General features: G+C 59.1%; 1 protein-coding gene across 4 annotated transcripts in view; it reads right to left on the reverse strand.

Annotated features, from left to right (window-relative positions):
• The window catches only part of RPH3A (rabphilin 3A), a 47,543-nt gene extending 36,918 nt beyond the window's left edge, over positions 1 to 10,625 (reverse strand). For 2 of the 4 annotated variants that reach the window (XM_077308061.1, XM_077308058.1), the window contains exon 1: positions 10,171 to 10,272. The gene's annotated coding sequence lies outside the window, so the exon portion shown is untranslated. Of the gene's footprint in view, positions 1 to 10,170; positions 10,273 to 10,388 lie in introns of those variants that run through there. The other 2 variants (XM_077308057.1, XM_077308060.1) reach the window with 2 other exon arrangements.
• Positions 10,626 to 17,694: the final 7,069 nt, after the last annotated feature.

The following is a 17,694-nucleotide window of genomic DNA, read 5'->3' on the forward strand; positions in this document are numbered from 1 at the left end:
TGACAATCCACCGAGTCCATCATCCTGTTTCTTGTAGCGGCCGGGGGGGGGGGGGGGGGCTAAGGGCTGACCCCAACCCCACCCCTGCTAGTGCCCCTCTCAGAGGCACACTGCTCCTAAACTTGGAGGTTCCATTCGACAGACCCCTCCCTCGTGAATGTCTCTGCTTTCCTCTTACATTCAATGTATAGGCAAAACACATTTTTGTTATATTCACCATATACTTTTAGAAACGAACAACAGGATACAATACAACTAAAGGGTCTGTACAATACACGGAAATGTTTTCGCTTTTTACACAAGTAGACAACAAGTAAAAAGCTAAAATGTTATACTGTACAGATGTGTTAGCTGCATGGTTTATTGTGCCAATGCCTTGGGTTTGTTTTATTTGTTTACTTATTCATTCATTCATTTGGAGTTTTATGCTGCCCATGCTTTACGGCTCAGGGTAGTTTTGCTTTGTATATTTGGTCCATTTTACTTCCTTTTGCTCCTCTCAGAGTCACCTTAGCCAGCGGCCCACACCACGCCAAGTGGCAGGGAGTTACACAGATTAATTCTCCATCACAGAAAGAATTCCTTCCTCCTCCGCCCATCAGCTTTCTAAGGGAATCCCAAACAGAAGAACAAGCAAGCAAGGGGAAAGTCTCTTTCTCTCCCTCTCTCTCTCCACTTGCTCTGCATCACCAGGCCAAAACTCTTCTTAGATGCCTATTTCAAATTTTAAAAAACACAAATGCTGTTTTAGCTTTTCTCCCCAAAGGGGACCCACCGCAGACCTCCATTATGCTAGGCACACAGTGTGCCTGGACCAAAGTGTCCCCCCCCCCCGGTAAGATTTCACAGCAAGAGTCAGGATTCAAATTGGGGCCCTCCAGATACCCATGTGGCCCGTTTAACCCTGACACCTCGATAGCTTTCCATGCCACACCCTGGCCCTTGATGCTGACATCTGTCTAGAAAAGATGCATTTCAGCGGGCGCAGAAGTTTAAAGCTGATCGCCACAGCAGCTGCCTGTGAAGGAGGCCCTACGCCTTGCTCCTGGGGTTTTCCATCCCAATTAAAACCCTGCTTGACAGCCAACCCACCCACCCCCACCCCCGAGCAAGGAGCGCAGCCTTTGCTGACAACGGCATGTGGACACCGAGGGGCTGAGTCAGTCGCTGCAAACAGAAAACTGGATCAGAAGCAGAGAGCAAGGAGGAGCACAGCCAGCCTGCCAATTAGCTTTTATCTTTGAGAAGAACGATGCACCAAGAGCAATCTCCCACCCACCCCTGCTGGAAAACCCACCCCCCTCATCTCAAATGCTGCTGCAGTATCAAAATTGCAGCGAGGGAGCCCTGTGCATGCTCAGAAGTTCCTGCCTGACCTGCTGCTCCCACTAAGCCTCAGGGGGGGAATCTACTGTCTTTAAGGTGTGAACAAAAACAAAATATTGTACAAGGGCATTTTTAAAAGTGTAGATTACAGGACCTTCCTTGCTCCATGGGCCACCCACCCCTGGCTGGGCTGTTCCCAGGTAGATGTCCATCTTAGCCCTTGCCCTGGAGGCAGAAATGGCCAGCAGCTTGGCTCCTGCCTCTGGGCCTCGTCAAAGACAGAAGAGCTGGGATCTTAAGCACAAGAGCTGGCTGCAAATCACCCTCAGCCTCATTCCTGCAGCAGGAGAGCGAGCCTTTCCTCCGCTCACCGGAGGGGGGATGCAACACAAACAGCCTCGCTTGTCAGTGAAAAGCCCCCCCTCCTCCTCACAGCTCATCCAGGGGCCCTGCTGCTCTCTTGCTGCGCACCCCTGCAGCCCCACAAGGCCGGTCGCCCCAGGCTGCCCACAACTGCAGCGGAGCAAAATCAAAGTCCAGCCCCGGAGCAGCCAGCAGCAGCCCACTCACCTTCCTCCGAGGACCCCCCTCCCGTGGGGCTGGAGGCAGGAGGCTGCCTAGATCCCTCCCGGGAAGGTTGGCCCGGCCAGCCCTCTAGGCCTGGACTGCCTGTTCGGACCCACAAAGGCTCTCCGGGCTCCCCGAAATAACTGGGGGAGAGAATTATGAAATAATTCTTCTATTCAAAGAAACTGGGCCTGGCTGGATTTATCAACAAAGCAACAAAACTTCTGGCTTCTAGTCTCTTGTTGCATTTATTTTGCTTGAAGGCAAAACGTGTCGGTGTGAATTCACCTTCCCCGGTTATGTCCACCCAAAGGCCTGGGGGGGAATCTATGGGCCAGGAGAACCCTACATTGTAACTCTGGCCCTCTCAAGCATGCATGCAACTTTGGGCTCCGGAAACCGGGGTCCCCCGCACCAGAGGGGGTGCCCAGCTCCTTGCCACCAAGCGGCCACCAGGCTGAGCAGGCAAGCCCGGCCCGGATGGACTCAGCCGGAAGCAGTATCACCCGGTGAACCTTTGCAACGGTCCCCCTGGCCGGGCCAGCAGCAGCTCCCCAGGGGGTCAGGCCGAGGGAGGTCTTTCTCGTGACCGGCCCCCTGAGATCCCCCCTGCTAGACAGGCCAGAGGTTCGATCCCCGCAGGGCCTCCTGCGCGTTCTGCCACTGAGCTGACAGCGGGCGGGGGGGGGTTGCGCTCGGCCTCGGGGAGCATGCAATGTGCCCCTCCTACCCACCCCTCTGTTTGCAGGCGGCGGCCACAGGACAGAATTGGGCCACACGTTCCGACCCATCGCCAGTGTGGAGGAGAGAAGGGACAGCCAAGGCCCTCGGACGCATCGGCTCTGTCCCTCCCAGCCACGGTGGCAGCCGGGAGGCAGGCCGGGCCTTTTCGGCACAAGCCGCAGAACACGGCAGCGCAGCCCCTCCCTGCAGGCGAGGGGACACACGCCTCAATGCTCTGCCGTATCCTGTGCATACAAATGGCTGCCGTCACGGCCAACTTACGGTGACCCCGCAGGGTTTCAAGGCAAGAGAGATCCAGAGGCGGCTCGTGGCGGCCTGCGGCAGGGAGCAAGCCACGCTGCCCTCCACCCGAACACGATCCAGGGCTGACCAGGCAGGGGCAGGCCTCAGACTGCCCCCCTGCCGATTAGATTAGGGCGGCTATTGCAGGGAGGGCCCGTTTTGCTCAGGTGGACGTGCAGAGGGCAGAGCCAGCGGCCCAGGGCATCACCCCGCCCCACCCTCCACCCTGCTGGGCTCTTCCCACTTGTCTCGCTGGGGCTCTGTCAACAGTGGGGGGGGGAGAGGGGGGAGAGCGCTGCTCGGGTCGCTAGATGGAAGACCCCCCCCCCGGGCGCTTGGGGAGGAGCCGGCCCCACTGCGGTGTGTGAAGGAAAGCCAGCGCAGTGTGGCAGCTAAGGGCAGTGGATTCTACGCTGGGGAGGCAGGTTGGACTCCCCACTCCCCTCCCACAGGAAGCCGGTGGGGTGACTTCCCAGGACTCTCTCAGCCCCGCTTCCCTCGCAAGGGGCCTGTTGTGGGGAGAGCAAGAGAAGCCGCGCAGAGACTCCTTCGGGCGAAGGAAATCTGGGTCCTGCGGGTTCTAAACGCCTATTTCTGCAGCTTCAGCCACTGGGCCTCGCCATTTCCGCCCTACAGCTGCAACGCAATGGGGGCGGGGGGGGGGGGAGGGGATGTGTGACTTGCAAGCAAGGCCCTCGGGGGCGGGGCGGGGGGGGGATGCTCACCTGTCATTCCTTCCTTACCATCTCCACACACACACACACACCCCCGCCTGCCTTTCTTACCAGCCCCCGTATGAAGCTGCCTGGTTCTGAATCCAGCCTCGGTCCAGCAGGGTCAGTTTGGTGTATTCAGACAGGGAGCTGCTCCAGGGTCTCAGGTGGAGGTCTTGCCCATCACCCCCTCCTGGATCTTTTTAACAGGAGATGGCAGGATTTGAACCTGGGGTCTTCTGCATGCCAAACAGATGCTCTACCACAGAGGTGTGGCTGCCTCCTCAAAGGCTTTTGGCTCAAATCAATAAGAAACGGCCCCACAAAGTAGATCTGCAAACACCCCCCCCCCCTCCAAAAAAACAAAAACCAATCTCTGCCGCCTTTGTACAGCAGAAGGTGAGCTCCTTGGCACGGAAGCCTCATTAGTCACCCTCTCCGTCCTCCTTGCAGCCCGAGACAGAAAGCGCCTCGTCCTAAGAGGGGGACACAGTCTCACTACAGGGGAACCAAGAAGCAAACCGCTCTCTCATCTCTGGGCAGCCGGGTGAAGAGGCAGAGGGGGACAGGCTGCCTCTCCATCTGTTCTGGATTTCCAGAATGGCAAAACACGGCCGGCTGGCCGGCAGAGATGGGTCGCCTGGGGGCTGGGGGTGTCAACGTGACCTGCCAACGTGACCTGGGGGGAGGCAGCCTGGCCAAGGCCCTCCACTGCCCACAAGCAGATGTCTCCCAGTACCAGAGCAAACCTCCGACATCGATGGATGGGGTCGAGATCCCACCCAAACGCCTGGGAGGGTCAACTTAATAGAACCTCCATGGACAGAGGTGCTCCACCTCTGAAAAGTGGGTGGTAGAAACAAGCTTCAAGCCCCTTCAGAGAGTGAACCAGCCTATTGTGTGACCCTGGGGGGGAGGGTGCGGCAGACACACCCACACAGTACACACAGAGGCAACTGTCTTCATCACACCAGGGCCTCACACTCCCCCTCCCCCATTTATACAGCATGCCAGAGTGCTCCCCTGTTATTATTGCAGCCATCTGTTCCAACAGCCCTGCAAGGCGGGTCGACCTTCTGATTGTGCTCTTATGGAGCAAGTGAAGGGCTCACCTGAGGCCAGCTAGCCGGGCCCAGCAAGGGCCACAGGTGGACATGAGGCTTCTCCCTTTACAGCCACTCCACTGCACTAGTCCTCATGCTCAGGGCCAGACTTCTGGGCCAAAGGCGCCTCTCAAAAGAGGTCGCGTTCAGCCCTCGAGTTACATAAAAGCTCACAGGCAGAATGCACCATGCATCCCCACACACGGCCCAGCCGGGGTAGCCGCAGCTCTGGGGCTTGTCACATCCGATCACGCCTTGACTCGCATCACACACACACACACACACACACACACACACACACACTCCCGTCACTGCGTTCTGCACCAGCCCCGGCGGCCCCTTGTGCTGCACAGCAGCTCCTCTGCAGTGGCCTCACCATGGCAACGGGGCTTTGGCCCTCTGAAAAGACCGCGACGTGCCGGGAAAGTCCAACCACCCCCCCACGACAGCCGCTGCAGGGGGCTTGGAGGGCAAAGCTCCATCGACCCCAAAAATGGGGCTTTACCACCTGCCGGGTCCGGATGTGAAAATCGGCTGCAATCGGCACAGAGAGAGGAGCCAAGACCACCTGCGGGCTCACGGTCGCTCTGCGCCACTCTGGGATCCAAACGCCACCGATGCCACGGCCCACGTCCGGCAGCCAAGCCCCATTGGCTCTGGATCCTAAGCGATCCGGGAGATCCCTTTTGCTTAGAGGGGAGACTTCTCCGCAGCAGTCGCAGGGACCCACCCCATCCCGAGGGGCTTGAAGAGGGGCACACAGCGGCCGGTGGGATGGTCCCAGGGGTGCAGTCCTGCAGATTTTGGGGACCATGCCTGCGCTGAATGACGGAGGGAAAGGCCACCAGAGCACCCTCCCAGCAGAGATTCTTAGCACAGCACCTTCCGGCCAGGAGGCGAAATCTTAAACTAAAGCCAAACCCCATGGCCTAATTCTGAGGCTGTCCTCTGGTACCCTGGACAGCTCCTGAAATTCTCAAGTTCAGGCAGTACCCCAGCTGGAGTCATAAGCTGGCCCCCAGAGCCTGTGAATTACAGCATTTATCTTTTAAAAAAAGAAAGAAAAAAGCAAAGACGATTCAAGCTGCTAGTCCTCAAGAGTGGACAAAGCAAGCTGGAAAGCACACCAGCAATGCCGAGAATTACAATAAACTATTGCACCAATCAAAGAAGGCAGCAGAAGGGGTGGGGGGGGGGGCAGCGGGATTCTACAACCCCCTCCCCCTTCCCTTCCCCTGCAGAAGAAGAATCAGGTGTGTGTGGGGGGGAGTGTCAAGCAAATATTTGCTTCCTGGATGGTTGACAGGCCTTGGCCCCCCTAGGTGACAAATGACAATCGTCTTTGCTGACTCTCTGCAGCCTCCCAATGTCTTGCATTTAGGGCAGAGTGTGGCTCAGCAGCAGAGCCTCTGCTTGGCATGCAGAAGGACCCCGGTTCAATTCCAGGCGTCTCCAGCTGGAGGGGATGAGAAAGACCCCCCCCTGCCCAAGACCCCGGAGAGCAGCTGCCAGAGTTAGACAACACCAACCCTGATGGACTCAAGGTCTGATTCAGCGCAAAACAGCGTCACGAATTTAAGGACTACGGATCCGTAATTACAAGGATGTTGGATATGGGCTCAGATCTCTGCTTGACCCTGAAGCTCTCCAGCTGGCCTAACCTCTGTCTCTCAGCCCAGCCTACTGGCAGGGTCGTTGTGTAAAAAAGAATCCATTCCGCCTGCATCATCCCAAAACACGTGAATGCAAGAGTAAGACGTATTTTGTTTGCACGGCATCTTTTCTTTCCTGCATGAGTCAGTCAGCAGGGCTGGCCAAACGGAGGCTCTCCAGGTGACTACAAGGGATTGCAGCCCGTTTGGCCAGCCCTGAGTTCAAGGCCTGGTCGCTCAACGTATCCCTCCCAGCCCCTCTGATTCAGGTCGACTCACTGATGCAATTCACGGCTGTTAAGAAGAGTGACAGCCACTGGTTTAGAAGGTGTTTAAAAGGACATGGCAAATTCAGGAAGGGGGACTGACCAAGGCCACTAAAATAAAACCTCCACCTTTAGAGGCAGTATATCTGTGTATACTGTACACAAGGGCCCAACAGCATGCATGTTCTACTTGGGAATGGCCCCAGATTTCTGGCTGACCACTACTGGAAACAGGATCCTAAACCTCCCGGGTTTGTTGCAAAGACGTAGCTGCAATTTGGCCCTCCCCTGCTTTCTCCGAGGCTGAGAAGCTGAGCCATTTGGGCCGAGGGAGCCAGCCTTGTCAAGGGATCGGGAGGAGATGAAGAAGGCACAAAAAGACACCGGCAACATTTCGGCCCAGCCAAAGAGATCCACAGGAGCGGCTGAGGCGTCAGTAGGAAAGCACAGTCCGTTCCCAGCACCGTACCACCCGTGCCACGTTCAAATCTCCCCTCCCTCCCTCGCTTAGCGGCATCGCTCCCCCCCCCCCCAGAAGAGGAAAGCTCCCTCAACCGCCAGGCACCAGCTGTGCCAAACTGACCCCTTGGCCATGAGCAAAGGGCCGAGGACCACCAAGAACAGCGCTGCTCGTTAAAAGACGGATGAGAGCCCCTTCCCAGGGAGGAGGGGGTCCCAGCAGGTCCTCATAACCACAGCAGGGCACCATGCTGGCTTACCCCCAATAATGGCTATTGGCCCCCCCTGGTTCTAGTGGCCGATATGTTTTTTAAAATGTTTTAAAGAAATCAATCAATCTTTCTCTGTGGAGTGAGGCCAGCTGCCCTGGCATCAGCCTGCCCATCTACATTATGGGGCCTTCCCAGGAGGGGTTAAGGGTTTGCAGGGCCCTAGCAGAGTACAATTTGGGCAGGAGCAGCCAGACGCGGGGTACAGGGACCCCCCCAGTGGAAGGGGGTGTCACTCCAAGTGTCCTTAAAGAGAGACAAGGGGGAGGAGAGAGACTGCAGCCCTGATCCAGGGGGGGGGAGGGCACTGGGGGGGGGCTGGAAGTGCAGGGCCTGTAGCACGTGCTACATGGATAAACCATCTCCAGGCCTACCTCACCGGACTGTTGGGAAGATTCCTGAGCCAGCAGGTGCAAACATTTTGAACATTGGAGAGGGGCCACACGTAAATCCCACAGATGGTGCTCAGTGTCCCTCAGGGGGGAAAGCCTAAAGGGCCAAGGGGCAGCAGAGGGGCCACACAGTGGCAAGAGGGAAAACTCTGCTTGTGCTCAGAGGTTCTTTACACACTGGGACCCCTTGTCCACGCTGAGCCCTGCCTGTCTGTCAGACACGGTGGTCCCAGCCCTGCCAGGAGAAGGCAGCTGGTGCCAGGCTAGAAGGGCCACGAGATGGATTGGCAGCTGCCGTGCCCACTGCCCCTTGCTGCACACGCCCGAGGCGGGCCGGCAAACACCCTGTTGCTCGGTCACCTGCAGCAAACTGGGCCGTCTGCAGGAGGCGGCGAGGCCAGGGCTGGCTTGGCACGCTGGAAGCGACTGGCCAGGCTCATTGGATGTGACGCACGGCCTCCGAGGGCACCGCACTCCACGTGGATGTGCTGCAAGCCGACACGGGGCCCGTGGCTGCTTCGTGGACATGCCTCAGAAGGGCACCGAGAAAAAGGAAATCCAAGAAGAAGGAGAGCTGTTTTTTAAAACTCTTTTTCACTGCCTGGAGGAGTCCCAAAGCCGTTTACAAACACCCCTCCCTTCTTCTCCCCACAAGAGACACTCTAGGAGGTCAGTGGGACCGAGAGAGCTCTAAGAGAACTGTGACTGACCCAGAACAGCTCTGCAGGATCTGACCTTTGGGCTTGGGAGGGGAATTCCGTGGTCAACCTCCCAGTTGCTGTTTGCTCAAGGCCATTCCCTGATGCCCGTTGGAAGGGAAAGCCTCTGCCCTGCCCTGGCTGGTCTCATCCAACTGCAGAGGCTGAGCAAGGCTTCCCCTAGTCAGGATCTGGACGGGAGACCACTCAGGAGGGCCGGAGTTCTAGCACAGAACGCCTCTTGCCTTGGAAGTCCTGCGGGGAGACCCCAAGCTGGCCATGACCTGGTGGGCCTCGACACCGTGCGCACGTAGCCCTCCGGCCCCCTCTCACCCCAGACACCTGCTAGGACAACGCAATCCGGCAGGCCCCGGCCCAGCGAAGAAGCTCTGCACGCTCCCACCAGCCCTTGCTGGCCCAGGAGGAAGCTGGGATTACCCTCCGGCCCACACCCCCACAAGACTAGCCACAGGAGAGCTCCCTCAGCCCCTCCCACCCCTCTCCCAGGGGAGAGGAAAGGAAGGCGACGGGAAGCTGCTTGGAGACTCCTTCAGGCAGTGAGAATCGGGGACCAAGACCAGCTCTTCTCCCCCTCCTGACTCCTGACGCAGGCTGGGGAAGGAGAAGAACAAGAGCACGGTTTTTGTACCCCACTTTTTGCGACTCAGAGGAGCCTCAAAGCAGCTTTCAATCACCTCCCTTCCTCTCCCCACAGCAGGCACCCTGGGAGGTAGGTGGAGCTGAGGGAGCTCTGAGAGAACTGTCACCGGCCCACAGTCACCCAGCTGGCAGCGCGTGGAGGAGGAGTGGGGAACTGGACCCTGCTCACCAGACCAGAGTCCGCCGCTCTCAACCAGGAGCTCCCGCTGATCCAGGGTGAGAAGAGAAGAGGCCTCAGGCCAGCCCCACTCGGTGTTCTCGCGCCCTTCCGGTATCTGCCCAGGCTGGCTCCGAAGGCACCGCACCCTTCTGCCTGTGCTGGGAGAACCCCCAAGGGCTGCAGCCCCACAAAGGGATCCTTGCCTGCACAGCCAAGTCAAGGGGGGGGGGGTCGCATTCGGGCAGGCCCTGAAAGGCTGCAGCCAGCCCCCCGCCTGCCCCTTCCCATCCCACCCCACTGGAAGCAGCTCAGTGACCCGTGCCAGCCCCCCCTCGTCACCTTGCACCAGACCCCAGTCTAGGAGCCCCTGAACATTCCTTTGGCGGTCTCCAGGGGGTCTTGAAAGCCCCCTCCAATGGCCAGCCACCCGCCTGCCCTGGAAGCCACGTCCAATGGGGCTCTTTGAGATCACTTTGCTGGATTCAAGGGAAGCCTCCCCTCAGCGGCCCCCCCCCAGCTGGTGGTCCCCACATCTGCCCCCAGCGATGCGTTCTTGAGGGGCCTGGCTCATAGCCCTTGGGCCCCCCCCCTCCCTGCCGCCTGGCCGGATCCAGCGCTCCCTCCTCAAACCCTCCCCCCCCAGGCTGGCCCCACAGCCGCTGCGGCAGCCGCTCCTTCTCGGCTCGGGATGGGCCCTCCCCAGGCAGCTGCCTCCCCCGGGGGGGGGGGCTCCAGAAGGGACCCCTGCAAATATTGGGGCGCAGGGTCAGGTCCTGCTCCTGCGCTTGAGGGGCCAGCGGCAGCCCCAGGGCCGGTTCCCTCCCGCCCCCGCGAGGTGGCTTGCGCGGGCGGGGCGAGGCGATGCACGGGGTTACCAACCTCCAGCTGAGGCCTGGGGGTCTCCCGGAATCACCGCTGTTCTCCCGGAGCTGCTTCGGAGGGCGGCTCCCGAGGCGGAGGTCCCTCCCCTCCCCCGCCTCCCGGGATTGGCAAAGGAGCTGCAGCTGCAGCCGCCGCCCCTCCGGGGACCCCCGCCCGCCCGCCCGCCCGCCGGCTGCAGCTGTGGGGGCCCGGAGCCCTGGAGGCTGCCCGCTTACCTGGTGCCGCCGCGGGGATGCCTCGGGACGGAGCTGGGAGCTGGGAGCTGCGGGCCGGCCGGGAGGGAGGGCGGGAGTGCCGGGGGCTGCCTACATGGCTCGCCGGCCACACGACGGGAACACGAGGCGCAGCCACAGCCCGAGCAGGAGCAGGAGCGCGCTCGCGGGCAGCCGGGCATGCGCGGGTCCGTGGCGGAGCAGCCCTCCTCACTCGCTCGCTCTCTGGCTGGCACGCACGCTCCCCCCGCCCTCCCTCCTCGCGAGTCAGCCGCCCTGCGCCAGCCGCCCCGGCCAGATCCCGCGCTCCCTCCGCCCCTCCCTGCTGCATCGCTCCTCCCGAGGAGCCCCCTGGCGGAGGGGGAGGGGCCAGGAAAAGCCCGCGGACAAAGGTGGCCGGGGGGGGGGGTATGAGAGAGACGCCCCCTTGCGGGCGCTTCCCGGACCCGGCCCCAGCCCCCCTCCCAGGAGCGCCGGGGCCCCTCTTTGGCCTTGCAAAACTTTTGCCCTCCAGGCGCTCCCGGAGGGTCCTCTCCCAGCTCCGTCAAGAACAGCCCTGCAGGGTAGGCCAGCTTCAGCCAGGGGGCCCAAGAGGAGCTTTCCTAGGGAGGCCTCCCCAGCCCGGCCCACCTCCCGGCCTCCTGTTGCCGCCCCGGCTAATCTTCCACCGTCTCCTGCGGCCACCCCGCGTGCCTCTGGCCACCAGAATAAGAGCACCCCACTCCCCCCAGCACCTCCCAGCCACCCTCAGAACGGCACCTCACCCCCCTCTCCCTTTCGGTTTGCCCCAGTGCGCTTGTGGGGCAGACCTCAGCATCAGCCACAGGGGAAGGAGGAGGGGCAGGATTCAACGCCCGGCAGAAATCGGGGGGCACAGCAGACAGCCTTCTGCTGGGAGTACAGAATGCCCTAGCCGGGGGGGGGGGATCCAGAGAAGAGGGTGCAGTGGGCCTGTGCCCCCTCCGTAGCACCACGCACATCCATGCGCCCTCCCCATTGAGAGCAGACCGCCCTTCTGCAATTTCTGCATCACTTAACCAGGTCACATCAATACATGTCCTTCATTTCAGCTCTATTTCACATCTGTGCTTGTTTCCAGATTTCTGCAGTCCTCCTCAGTAGAACCTCAGAAGAGCCCTGCTGGGTCAGACCAGGGAGGGCCCATCCAGTCCAGCCTCCTGCCTCACCCAGGGGCCAGCCAGTTCCTCTGGAGGACCCACAGCAGGGGGGAAAGAGGCTGAGGCCTTCCTAAGAACCTCAGGCGAGCCCTGCTGAGTCAGACCAATGCCCCATCCAGCCCAGCCTCCCCTCTCACACAGGGGCCAGCCGCAGGGCCACCACAGAGGGCCACCACAGAGGGCCAGCATAGAGGCCAAGAAAAGAACAGCAGAAGAGCCCCACCGGATCAGACCAGTGCCCCATCCATTCTAGCATCCTGCCGCACCCAGGGGCCAGCCAGTTCCTCTGCAGGGCCAGCCACAAGGCTCTGGGAGTCAGAGGTGGAGTGCCTCTGAATGTGGAGGTTCCCCTCAGTCACCAGGGCTAGTAGCCGACCACTGATAGAGACTTCTCTCTAGCCCCCCTTCGAAGCCCCTCGTTCCTGTGGCCATCACTTCGTCCTCTGGCGGCAAATTCCACATTTGACTCACCCCCTGTGCAAAGTAGCATTTCCTTTTGTCCACCCGGAACCTCCTGCCCATCCGCTTCCTGAGATGACCTTGGATGTTCGTGTTTTGGGAGGGCAGGCGCCTTCTGTCATTTCTCTCCATCCCAGGCATCCTGTTATATTCACGAGAAGCCCCAGGGCCTTCAGCTTCCCACCGCACTGAAGTTCCCCCCTCCCCAAATTCCACCCTCCCTAGGCTCCAGAGCTGGCAGTCCTGGGCAAGAACAGGGGGATTCGTACAAGGGGTCTCTTCCCCTCCCCCTCCCTTGGGCTGTCATATGAAATAAGCACCCAGGATCTCACAGCCAGGATCGTGTCTTTTCATAGAAGTATAAAGGGACCTCCAGGGTCATCTAGTCCAGCCCCCTGCAGCATGCAGGAAATTCACCACGACCGCCTGCATGGAAGGCAGCCCTGGGCCAGGGTCAAAAACGACAGGCAAGAACTAGGCTCCGGTTCCCAGCCTTCACGGCAAGCTTCCACTGAATGGCCTCTTGAGTAAACCAGTGAAAATGGATGTAAAGTCTTCAGAACAAGAGTTTTCACCAGCAGAGTTTGGCATGAACCGCAGCTTTTGCCCTGTCCATCAAAACATTAAAAAATTGAGCAAGTTGCCCGACCTGGGAGAGAGGTGGGGCTGAGAGCTCTAGGAGAACTGCTCTGTGAGAACAGCCCGGAGAGAACTGTGACTGGCCCAAGTTCACAGTTCACAGCCTGGGGCCTTTTGGAAGCTAATCAGGGTTGGCCGTGGCTAGTAAATGGATGAGAGACCTTCAGGGCAGCGGCAGATCCCCTCTCTTTGCCCCTTGCCTTGAAAGCCCCCCAGGGACGCCGCAAGTCAGCCGCGACTTGGCAGGGAAGGAAGGGGGGGGAAGTGGGTCATATTCCCCACTAAAATTTCTGCCTGTATAGCAAGACTCCCTGGCTCTCAACAGCTCTCCCGTTTTTCTACTGTAACCCATTAAACTCAAAGCTGTCCAAACCCGCAAGGAAGGAAATGAAAGGGCTGTCAGAGCAATCCATCGCTCTTGCACCCCCCCCACCCCCCACCCCCCACCCCCACCCCGCTGCCTTCCAGTGGGGAGCCGCAGTCTCCGTGGCCTGCTCTTTCTCTCCCATTCCCTGAGTGACTCAGCATCTCTGGCCCCTAATGCTAAGCTGACTTGCGAGTCCATCATTCGGGCAAATTAAAACGCCCAGCGCTTTGCAAACAGAGCTCTTCCCCATCCCTCCCTCCCTCGGAAAAGGCCATTCATAATCTCCCCTGAATGTTAAGTAATTGGGAGGGGGCGGCTCCGTGAGCTGCCAGGAGGGGCACTTAGTGGCTGGATCTCAGGCAGGCCTGGGAAGCAGGCGAGGGAGGGGCAGGGCCAGGCGAAGGAGGCAAGGAGGCAAGGGGAGGCCAGAACTGCTGGGCCTGGCTCTACATTGGGTGGCTGGGGGGGGGGGGGGGTTGCAGCTCATCTAGGGGTTTCAGTCTCTCCAGTGGGGAGAAGATCTGCCACGCATTTGCCATGGCCTGGGGCTTCCAGCTCTAGGCTGAGAAGCCATTTGGGACAAGTACGGGACAATGTCCTAGAGTCCCCCAACCCAGCCATTATCTGGGGGGGGGGGGGACTGAGCTCTGTTGCCCGGAGGGGAGTGGTCATCCCAGGAGGTCTCTACCCACCCCTTGGCACCTCAGTGGGCTGCAGAGGGTTCTGGGGAACATTTGGGAGTAAGGGTCATATTCAATACAATTCACTAAAAAAAACTCGAAGGAGGCCCCATTAAAACTACCTGCATGAAAATGCACAACGACAAGGAGCGGTGCCAGCAAGGTGGCGAACGTGAAAGGCTGCTCCTGCAGCCACCTGTCAAAGAGACCAGCAGGGGTGGGTGGGACAGTGGGCCGAATTTCAGGCTCAGGCCTCCCAATGCCTTGTAGCCCACCCAGCGACTTTCCTAGACTCCTAGAATCCTAGAGTGGGAAGGGGCCATAGAGGCCATCTAGTCCAACCCCCTGCTCAACGCAGGATCAGCCCTTTGGGCCAGTCGCTCTCAGTGTGGTGTCGTGGTCAAGAGTGGCAGCCTGTGGTCCCAACTGGATCGAGGGCAGAATCAAAAGTCCCAGAGCACCTTTAAGAACAACCAAGATTTATTCAAGGTGTGACCCACTCAAACGCTCCCACCTTGAATAAATCTTAGTTGGTCTTAAAGGTGCTCTGGGACTCTGCTTTTGTTGTGCTACTTCAGACCCACACGGCCACCCACTTCAGGTTTTTATTGGACGCCTGTTTCCTATAAGCTGCTTGAGGTCTCTATTGGGGTAAGTCGGGCCTACATAAATCCTAAGCTTTGCTGGTCTTAAAGGTGCCCCTGGACTCTGACCCATCAAGACTGAGAAGTTAGAACTTGCCCGCATGGACCCATAAGGCGACCAGGGCCCACCTCTGGTCTGTGGAATGCAGCCTGCGCAGGGGCAGGATCCCATCCTGCAGGCCCGTCCCACGCAGCAGAAGAGCGTCTCGGAGAAATGCCACACTGTTCGTAGCACAGCCGAACATCACAAGCTGGGCAAACGGAGCTAATCAGACCGTAACGCATTTCAGCAGCACGACCAGCAGGAGCAGCAGCCCCGTCCGCTGAGGCAGCATTTGCAGGTGACACGGCTGCCCAAACGGACCTCTTACAAAGATACACCAGTTCAACTTGGCAGTTTTAAAGCCCGCAACATGGACGACTTTGGCACATGTTGAAATCATTTCTGCTACACACAAAGAGTCTGAAAAGGCCTTCGGTTGTCCCTGAAGAAATCTGCCGGCTAAGGTCCCTGCGCCCCCCTCCCCCAGTTCAGGACCTCCCCAGAGGAGGCAATGAAATGCTCAGGCATCCCCCAACGCTATGTTGGGTGTGGAAGTGCAGCAGACAAGGAGGAGGCCGCCGTCCCCCCCACCACAGCTGCCACGGGTGAATGGCTGGTCCCCTCAGATGCCGCTGAGCACCAAGAGAAGGCCATGATCAGGCAGCCCCCCAGGCCCCTCCCATTCCGACCCCCTCAGCCCTGGTCCCCAAGACGGCCTCACCGGAGACCCCATCGACTCAAACCTTCTGCGTGCCGAGCAGCCGCTTGACCCCCGAGTGGCAGACCCGCCTGGATGGGCAAACAGCTACCTCAACATGTCTCACCCCCCAGCCGGGCCCAGCCAGGTGAAAGTCACACCTGGACCCCATTCTGCTGCGGAGAAGCCTGAGAAACACAGCCAAGCCCGGGAGTTCTTTGGGAGACAAATTTACGGGGAAACAAAATTGCTGCTCTAAGGGCCATCTAGCCCAGCCCCTTGGAAGTTTACAAGCCCTCTGGTGAACCAACGGGAGGGGTGTCCTCTGGGACCCTCAGAAGGAAGTGGGCTCCTGGCACAGATGGAGACAAATCCCCCCCCCTTCCACAGGCACATCTCACCCCCCCCCCCCCCGCTGTGACACGTCTTGCAAAGCAATTACCGATTAACCCAGAAAACCAAACATCTCAATTGCTGCAATTAAAAGGAAGCCACCTCCGCTGGTGTAATTAAAAGCCTCCCAATGAGAGGCGGGCCGTTCGGCGGGAAAGCGGGACCACCACCTTCCTTGGCAACGAGAAGCGTGCGGCCCACAAGCACACAGATCGCGCATGGCTCCCCCAAAAGGGGACCGACTCCAGCTGGCTCCAAGCCCAACTGTGCCCCCCTTAAGAGATGGGAGGACTTCCTGGACAGGCAGACGCCCCTTCCCTGCAGCCCAGCCATGCCAGGAAGGAGGCTGAAGAGGCCCAGGGTGGCCACCACGAGGACGGCCAGGGCCGCACGGGCCTCTGCTTGGATAGCAGCTCTCCTAGGGCCATTTTCCAGTCCCCGTTCCCTTGGGCTGCGGTGCTGTTCTAAGCATTCTTGGCATGCATGGGCTACATGCTGTCCAACTTAAGGCGGCCCTGTGAAATCATGTCCTCCGCACACATCCCCTCACGAGCAGCCCCGCCTGGATCTTGCCCTTTTCTCCCCCACACCTGCGTGTCTCTGGGAACACTGACCTGAGCCAGATCACACACCTGGCACTCACCACATTTGTCTGACAGTGTTGGATAAGGGGCCGAGAGTCATGGGCTGGACCGTCCCCATCACCACTGCACAGTTTATTAGCCTGCCTTACAGGGGTGTTATGAGGACAAAAAACAGATCACTAGGAGCCCTGTGCATTGACAGAGTTTCCAGGCAAGACAGAATCCTTGCGCTGGAAGGGGCCCAACAGGCCATCTAGTCCAGCCCCCTGCTCCATGCCGGATCAGCCTCGAGCATCCAGGAGAATCTGCCGCTGCTGCTTAGAGAAGCCAGGAGGACCCAGAAGGCAGAAGAACCCTGCTGGATCTGGCCAATGGTCCCCCCAGTCTGGCACACTCTCTCTCCCAGTGGGCCAACCAGTTCCTCTTGGGCTTGGGGGAAGGAACAAAACGCTTTCGCCCAAATTGAAGAGCGGGACTGGAAGGCCGAGGGACGGGGAGGGACTTAAGAGCTGCCAACATTTCACAGCACAGGGAACTGACTCTTCGGGGTCCATCCGCCATGCTCCTCATGCAGGGCAATCAAACATCGTAATTTACAAGCACACTAAAGAGAGTTCGCTGCGCCAAGCAGCCCTCCCTCCTCCACACACACTCCCCCCCCCCCAACTTGAGGATTTAATTTGCTTTCGGTGGATTCGCTTTGAAATTTCCTTCCTGCCTCGCAGATGAATGGGAGTGCCAGATGCAGGTTAAACAGGCCACAAGGGGGGGGGGAGCATCGCCATGGCAACCAAGGACTTCAGTTCTGCCACTGGTACTCCGTGATGCTAAATTAGGGGATTTAATTTTTGTTAATGCATTCATTTCATACTATAAACAGCTGTGCACTGGGGAAGGCTCGTTCTACGAGAAACAGCCTTCATTTGGGGAGGAGATGCACGGGCCCCACCTTGGCGGCTGCCACATCCGTGCTTGCAGGAGAATGTGTCCCTGTCCACCCAGCTCTGCAGGCTGCTTTGGGGTCAGGAAAACAGGGCAGGGGGATGCATTAGCTCCCCCCCCCCAGAAAAAGCCAGGCTGCAGTCTGAATCAGGCCTTGCTAGGGGGAGTTGCTGTTTAAGGGGGAAAAGACCCAGGCAGTTCCCAAGTCAGAACTCCCTGGAGATCACCATATTGCATGAATAATGGGACCGGGAGGGGCCAAAGGCCATCTAGCCCAACCCCCTGCTCAATGCAGGATCAGCTTGAAGCGGCTTGAGGGCTGCCAGCGAGGGGGAGCTGCAGAACTGCTCTGACTGTAAGGGCATTTCTCTGAATATCCAGCCACTCCCTTCCCACCCACAATTTAAGCTCATTCCTGCAAGTCCTCAAGTCTGAAGGCTGCAACAACCACCTAGCATTGGGGGGGGGGGAGGGGAGTGGTTAAAAATGAGCTGTTGAAGTCTCGTTTTTGTTAACGCTCCTCTGTGTGCTTCCGTGGAGAGCCAGCTGCAAATGCCTTTCAGAAAGTGGGTTCTTCCCTCCCTCCCTCCCCAGAGCTGCTTCAGCCGCCCTCCCCATCAGGGCCAGGGTTAGCTCAACTAGCATGGTCCTGCACCAGCCCACAGAAGAGAAACCAGCCGCTG

The sequence above is a fragment of the Paroedura picta genome, chromosome 13 (genome assembly GCF_049243985.1).
Source record: "Paroedura picta isolate Pp20150507F chromosome 13, Ppicta_v3.0, whole genome shotgun sequence".
Lineage (NCBI taxonomy): Eukaryota > Metazoa > Chordata > Lepidosauria > Squamata > Gekkonidae > Paroedura > Paroedura picta.